At 47.5% G+C, this 7872-nt stretch overlaps 1 protein-coding gene across 3 annotated transcripts in view; it reads left to right on the forward strand.

The window, feature by feature from the left end:
- Positions 1 to 7872, forward strand: part of STMN3 (stathmin 3) — a 36436-nt gene that overhangs the window by 17979 nt on the left and 10585 nt on the right. The gene's annotated exons all lie outside the window — the stretch shown is intronic.

A 7872-nucleotide genomic window follows, 5' to 3' on the forward strand; every position in this document is an offset into this window, starting at 1 on the left:
AATCTAATTCCTTTTTTATGGTGGAGAGCTGCAGAATCTCCACTGAGCTGCGGTATTGGGTTTGGAGAACAAGGTATTGATCTGAGTTAAGTTTGTGTTTGTGTTTGTGTATGAGAGTGACAGTGAACAAATTGGAGACCCTTGTTGGTCATGTTCTTATGCTTCACTAGGAGATCAAAACCCAATAGATGTAAATGAGCAACAGCTGTTATTATTTACGAATGTACTTACTTGCTGCAGACCCCAAAATCTGCTAGGCTATTTCCAAACCTAATAGGATGCCCATCCCTTCCCCAAAGAGTTTTCATTCCTAAAAGACAAGACAGAAGGAGGGAAGGAAGATAGGGCAGTGGGAACAAACAAGCTTGGAGGCGAGTGGGGTATCTGGCCACATCCATGTAATTCCTAGTTTTGGTGCAGGTGGTTTATATTCATATGGGCTAAGATGCATAGCGAATCCCAAACTGCTCCCCAGCCATGTCATTATAGCCACCCAGAGGCATTGCCATCCCTTTCCCCTTCAGTAGAGGAATCCTGCCAGTCGCTTCTCTCACTCCTGCCAGAATGTACCATTATGCACGGCATTCATTAAATATGCCCTGCTAGGCCATCCTTATGCCAGGGGGCTTAATTGCTGCGTACTTTTCCCTTTGCTAACTTTGCACTATGCTCTGAGCTGTAAATCCAGCTAAGGTGCATGGGGACACTAATCCCAAGAGGAATGAGGCTTGCAGTCTGAAGCAGGCCTCGCAGTTATTAAACACATCAATTGAATTTACCTCCTTCCTGCGCACATGCATCAAGTCTTCTTCTTCTGCTCCTTCCAGCCCTGTTATTCCCTGCCTTGCTTTGCCTGGGTATGCTGCCACTAAATCCGTGGAAGCAGGCAAAGAATTGCAAGGTACAGAAGGAATGTGCTTAAGCTGCAACACACACTGTACCAGGACATTTCTTTACCTGTCTGCATTCTGTTCTTGGCACAGTGATGCATCAGTATGCCATGGGGACTGAGAGAAACTCCATCTCCATAGAGCTCAGCTGTCTGACTGATAAAACACTAGGAATACGGTGAAGGGAACAATCCTATATAAGCAGCATTAGAGGGTGCCTGAGGTGACCCAATGGATCTACCCCCTCTCTGATCTCTAAGTATCCATGATGTATGATGGTAGGGGAAAGAGAGTATTCTGGACCAAAGAGAGTGTCCATGCGGCAGATACACCAGTAACAATACCAAGAACAGGTTTCAGCCAGCCAGCTACTGCTCTGCTGTTTTATTGCAGGCCTACTGCATACGAGTTGTAGTAGGAGTTTAGCATTCCCCTCCACCCTTGCCTTTTGACTCACCAGTCCAGAAAGGCAGCACCGTAACATCCATTTAATCCTCCATTGACATGACTTTGGAGGGCAACATTTGCTTCCTGGCAAGGAATGTTACTAAGTGCATGGAGGCTCAGGGCAGAACCCACAACCTCTTTCCTCTTCCAGTCCTGGCACAATCTCATGTACTCCCCTTCAGTATTCAGAAATCACTTGTTCTCTGCTTGCCAGGAACTGAATGGCTTTGGTTGCTCCATATGCACATCTGACATATGAACTGTTAATGCACTTGTAAACACTCATGCATGCACCTGTGAACACAACCACGTGCACACATGCTCACACAGACTCTTTAGAATTTTATTTAGATTCAGATGAGTGATGCTGGGTGCAGGACTTGGAGGGCATGGGAAGAAAACCACCTATATCCATTATCCTGGTCGGAAACTGACTTGGGAATGAATCAGCCCCAGGATAATCTAGAGCACTGCAGTCCTTGCCATGTCTTCTTTGGCTGAGCTCAGCCCCCCCAGACCATGAGTGGGGAGAGGAGCATCGTATGACATGAAGCTCTCACCCTACATTGGAGGAATCTCTTGCTGGGCTGTTGATGCAGCCATCCACCCTCTCTGCACTAGGGGAGGGGACCAGGGTTCAGGTCCTGGCTATCTGTGCGCGGTACCTCTGCTAACCTAATTCTGGTACTCAAGCTTTGGCTGCCTCCTCTATCTGCTACTGCAGCAGGAGCGATGGATTTGTGCTGGACTGCAGGGGGAAGGCCTCTGTCAATCATCATCATTTTGCAGCAGCTCTCCAGATCTTGACAACAGAACTCAACTCTTCTGGGGGCTGTGCCCTAAGTGTCCCCCTTCCCCCAGGAATTGCTAATTCGTGTGGTTGCTATGCAGAGGGCCATTGCATGAGATTTATTTTAAAACTCTTAGCAAGAGCTCTTTCTAGAACCACCCAAGCTTGCTGCTCTCAGGTGGTGGAACATCAATCTTTTTATTTATTCAGCTGGCAAAAATCATTTTCTGGACTAGTATTTCGAGCTCCTTGAAATGGATGCAAACAACAGCTTGGTTTCCAGTCTCAGGCATTTTTAATCCCACTGAAAGGCTGGGGAAGAAGGGTCTATGTGAGTCACTGCCCTGGGCCTCGTGCCCTGTTTGTAGACACTTCTGTGTCTCTGCAGTGAGCCATATGCCAGGAAGAGAGCTGTGGGCTGCACCTCTCCCAGCAGCTCAGGATTTCACACTGAAAGCATTTTAGACTCCAAAGCCAATTAAAAACATTGGCCTGACATGCTTGCTGTGGCTTGCTTCCATTCTTGAATTCCCTTGTCCATCTGCCCCACTAACAGCCAGCATCTGTTACCTGAGGCCTCTCGACCTCTGGGCTAGTGGAGTATGCACTGAAACCTGGTCAGATCACTTGATCCAGTCTTCAACGCTAAGAGTTGTGAGGCCTCCTAAAGATTTGTTTGGGTTGTTCTTCATGGAGCATCTGGTCACTGAAGGTTGCTCTGGGCATTAGAGCAAGGAGCCCAGGGGCAGGACTCCTTGATTCTGTTCCTAGCTCAGGGATAGGATTATGTAGGAGAGGATTGGGAGTCAGGATCCTTCCCTTGCCTGCCTACGTTTCTCTGCAACCTTGGGCAAATCATTTAGTCTTGTTGTGTCTGTAGATTGGAGATAGCAGTGTGGTTCAGTTCCCGCGTGTTGCTTTGAGAACCTCAGGGGAAAGTGCTCATATGGCCTTGACCATCATCTGATGAAGTGAGCTTCAGCTCAGAAAAGCTTGTGTTACACATGCACACACACACAAACACACATTTATTAGCAGGGATCAGTTTTCTTTGATAAAAAAAATCCTCAATTTTCAGATGAAAAAAGTAAACCCAAATCCACATCGTTCCATGATTAAAATGAAACACCGCTATATATAGATAGATTAAGATAGATACATCTATAGATATATCTATATCTATAGATGTAGAGATCTCTCTCTCTCTCTCTATATATATATATATATATACACACACACATATAATATAGATATACACATACACATTAATGGCATTTCATTTTAATCATGGAAAAATATGGGTTTTGGGTTACTTTTTTTTAATCCAAAAATTGCAGGGGGGTTATCAGAGAAAACCAGGATCCCTGCTTATTAGTCTATAAAATGCAAATCTGTCTTGCTTCCTACACCCCCCCAGGCCAGAAGTGATGGTTTCTGACGCAACTACCCATAACAGAGACATTCCCAGCTCCTCATCTTCTTGGTCTGAACCTTTCTAGCCTCACTGCCTTTTAGGGATCCGGTAAGAGCCGCGGGCTGCCAGAAGGCCCAGGGGATTGTGCGGCTGCCCGCGTTGCAGATCCGTCTCTTGGAGGCCGGGCACTGCAGCCGTAGCCTTGGGCGGTGCTGAACGGACAGCTCCACGCTCCTACCGGGGCTGTCCTGCTGAGCTCTTGCTTCTGCCAGTAGACTGACTTCATCAGAGCGTATTGATTAGGTACACAAATGGCTGAGAGTGTATATCCCTAAAAGCAGAGGGATTTTCTCCCCTTCCCTTTATAATCCTATTGTTTTCTTCACTCTGCTTTGCTGGATGAGGTTATTCCAACAGGAAAGATTGATTAGTTCTTCACTTAGTAGCAAGAGACGAGCTGCAGATCACAGCTCTTCCAGTTTTTTCCCCCGTGGCTCCCCCACAGCTTGCCACATCTTCCAAAGCCAAAAGCCTCCTGCTCCTCTCCTTTGACCCGTGTGTCTGGATTCTCTTAATTGCATCTGACGGCTGGCGCCAGGGTGGAGCTGCAGAGTCTCAAGTGCCAGGAGATGTACATGCACCACTTTCCCAGCTCATTAGGCTTCTGGCAGCAGCTCAGCTAACTGATGTCCCTTTGTCCTCTCACTCCCTTTCATTTTAATTGACAGAAAGGGATGGCGGTTTTGCTGTGCAGAAGGCAGAGCAGGGAAGGCAAGACCCACATGGAATTCATGCAGCTGGTGGAAAATGAAATTAGTGGGACAGACCTTGGAGAAAGGGAGAATTGTGCCTTGCAATAATCTAAAAGGAGAGACCTAGAAATTAGTTCCACGGTGAGATAGTTCAGCTCAGAAAACCAGACACAAAGCAACAAGGGTCACCAGGCAATGGCATGAACCAGGTTTCTCTCTTTAATTCCCTTCTGCTGCAGCCAGTGCCAGGGTTAGATATCAAAGTAAAGACCTCATGATCCAGTTCATTTCTGTTAATAATGAGTTCTCTGACTGTAATCCAGTAGGTCCTCTCTTTGTGTTCTTTGGTAGGACTAGGATACAACAGCTATGCAGTGCCAGTGCTTTATGGCTGCTAAAACACTGCCTCAGTGGGGTTTAGAAAAAGTGCTCAGACTCATTGCAACATGGTACCTCAAGCAGAAGTCTGCAGGCCTGAATTTACGGGCGACAAAGCAATGCAAAAGGAAGGAAGTGGGAAAAGACAAAGCTACAGTGGTACCTATGACCCTGCAGTCACAGGCACTGGCCCTCTGGGATATGCTTATCTGATCCTTGTGGATGATCCTGGCTCAAACTGCCAGAAAAAGGGGAAGAAGATGCCTGCTAATAGGTTGGGGGCAAATTCCTCCCAGTACCACTTCCACAATGACTAGCCTCACCTGAAGCATTAGAGCCACCAGAACTGCTCCCCATGCCTGCATCTTCAAGGCACGGGGAATCCCAAGTGCCCTTTGAAAGAGGTCTGGCTAATTCATTTTCTCTGTTCTTCCCGGGTAGAGAGATCATGGATCAGCCAAAAGGACAGAGGGTCACTTGAAAGGATAAACATCCTTTGTGATAAAGAACTTGATTTCCACAAGTGCATTGTCTTTCATTTTCTTTTGCACGCATCTTGTCTTGCTGCCAACCATGTATCGGTGGAGTTGCACAGCCTCTATGAAATGAGGTGGCTCCACAGCTCAGTGGTTCTCTAGTGTGGTCTTCAGATTACCAGTGCCCCACGAAGCACTTTTGGGTAGTTCACCAAAGCTGTGTCCTCCAACTGGCAACAAGCAGTGATGCTCACAGCCAGCTTTAGCTCAGTACACAGTTCTCAAAGGGTTTCCAAAGGCCCTTTTGATGAACTACATTGAAGTAAAAGCCAGTATCTCTCTGCACCTTGCATTGCTGCTGCAATTCATTCCTTTTTGAGGTACATTTCTCAGTGGTCAGATATGTATGTGATATCAACATTGAAGAGGGAACCCAGTGGCAAAGTTACTAGGAAAGATGTAAACGGTGAGGGTTGTGGGGTAAGAAGAAGAGAACTGGTGTTAATAAATACAAAGTCCTGCACCAGGGGAAAGAATTCAACAAACAGGTACAAAATATCCCCAAGGTGCTGATGGGGGTGTATGCACTTTTTGTTTTCTTGGCATTGTCCTAATGCTTGTGCTGTCTTTTTAAATGCTACCATTGCCACTGGGAGGTGGAAGTCCAAGCTGGGGAGTCTGGAAATGGAAGAGTCCAGGAAGGGACGTGGTCCAGAGCATGAGAGGGTTTGACTTGCATTCCTTAGCTCTGCGGTTCCTCTAAAATTGTGTCTAGACCAATGTACAATGATGCCCTTCCATGTGCCTTTTCACAGCCTAGAGTGTTGTGGCTAATTCAGCAGAACGAAGGGGATGAGCATTTCTGTAGGAGAAACCCTTATCCTTGACACTTTGCAGAAGCTTGACATGCCAGTCAACAGTGGGGCTGTGCCAGAAGGCTGAAGGAGAATCACACAGGCATATCTGCAGCTATTATAACTCTGCAGAGAGCTGCAGGTTAATTGCTGCTCGCTCACTAGGGTATGGCAGAGGACACTGCAGCTGATGCACACTGCTCCTGATAGGAACGCTAGAAGTTTTGGGTTGGGCTTCAGCCTTTTTTGTTAATACAATGAAACCTCCAAGAGGAGGTGACTTTTTTCTCTTGGAAAAGTTGGCGGGTGGGGGGGTTCGTTATTCTTTTGGCTCCTACTACCTGATGAGCTGATCGGCATATTAACAGCATTGTCCCATGGTCAGAGCAGGGAACTAGGTATCAGGGTGCCTGGGTTCTGTTCCCGAGCGTGCTACTAACTTACAGCCAAATCATGGGTAAGATGCTTGTACTTTTGGGGGTTCAGTTCCCAAGCTGTAACATGGAAGTGATTCTTTACCAAACAGTGATGCTGGCAGCAGGAGTTGCTTTAAAACAGGAGAGGGTGTGTATAAGTACTGTTGTATCTATCAGGCGCACTTTTAGCCCATTTCCTTTAAAAGGAGGGGTGGTTTAAACTCAGAAAATGTGGGTGAGAACTGCCCCGGATAACCTGCATGTTCTGTTCTCATTGGGGCAGTGGCTCGATGTGCTCAGTGCTGCTGAGGACGGCTACAGCTGTAGGCATCTGTCATAACAATGGCCAACAAATCCCAGCAGCAGCGGCAGCCCCAGGGCTGTTCCTGGAAAGGATGGTGCATCCCAGTATCCTTCACAGAAGCTGCGAGGGGCTGTTCTTAGACCCATAGAATTGTAGAAAATTCAGGTGTGAAGGGAGCTCAGGAGGTCACATCTAGTCCAACCCCTGCTCTGAGCAGGACCAGCCCCAACTAGACCAGCCAGGGCTTTGTCTAGCCAGGTTTTGAAACCCCCCAAGGATGGAGACTCCACCACCTGTCTGGGTAACCTGTTCCAGTGCTTTATTACCCTTCTAGTGAGAATTTTTTTCCTAATGTCTAACCCCAACTTCCCTTGCTACAACGTGAGCCCATTGCTCCTTGTCCTGTCATCTGCCCCCACTGAGAACAGCCCAGCTCCATCCTCTTTGCAACCTTCCTGCAGGGAGCTGAAGGCTGCTGTTAAATCCCCTGACAGTTAGTTCTTCCTCATTGCAAGCCAGTGTCAGTCTCTCCAGGAGTCCTTTCTTACCACTGAGATAAAGGAGGGTAGCAACTGCCCATTGTAGAGATTGCAGAGCATTGGAAAGTTAGAGGTGCATGAGTCTTCACATTTATCCTCCCCAGGCTGTTGGGATCCTGACTTGACAGCATGCTGAACCAGCATTATCCACACTCCTCCCACTCCTCCCAGTGTAAGGTGCCTCCATCCTGAGACCCTCTTCCCCGAGTGTCTTATGTTCGTGGGACAGGGGGGCCCTCTGCAAAGATGGAGAGAGGCAGGATGAGGGATCGGTGGATTGCTCCTATTTTTCAAAGCTGACCGTTATTGAGAACACCCCTGATCAGAGGCACATGCAGCAGCTTATCTCCCAGGGGCTACGAGCTTCATCCTTCCCATCACCCAGTCATTCCAAAGCAACATCCTTTGTATCAGCATATTGCAACAAGGACAGCTCTTAGCATCACTCAGTCTCTGGCAGGCTGAGCCCCAAGCTCTGCCCCTGGTCTGTAGCTGTAGGACGTAGAAAGAAACACGTTTGTATTTGGTTTTGCACACCCTGACAGCAACATTGAAAAGGCCTGTGCATGTATCTTGAGAGCAGCTCTGAGCAGCACCCCATTCCTTTCTTTC

The sequence above is a fragment of the Alligator sinensis genome, unplaced genomic scaffold (genome assembly GCF_000455745.1).
Source record: "Alligator sinensis unplaced genomic scaffold, ASM45574v1 scaffold752_1, whole genome shotgun sequence".
NCBI lineage: Eukaryota > Metazoa > Chordata > Crocodylia > Alligatoridae > Alligator > Alligator sinensis.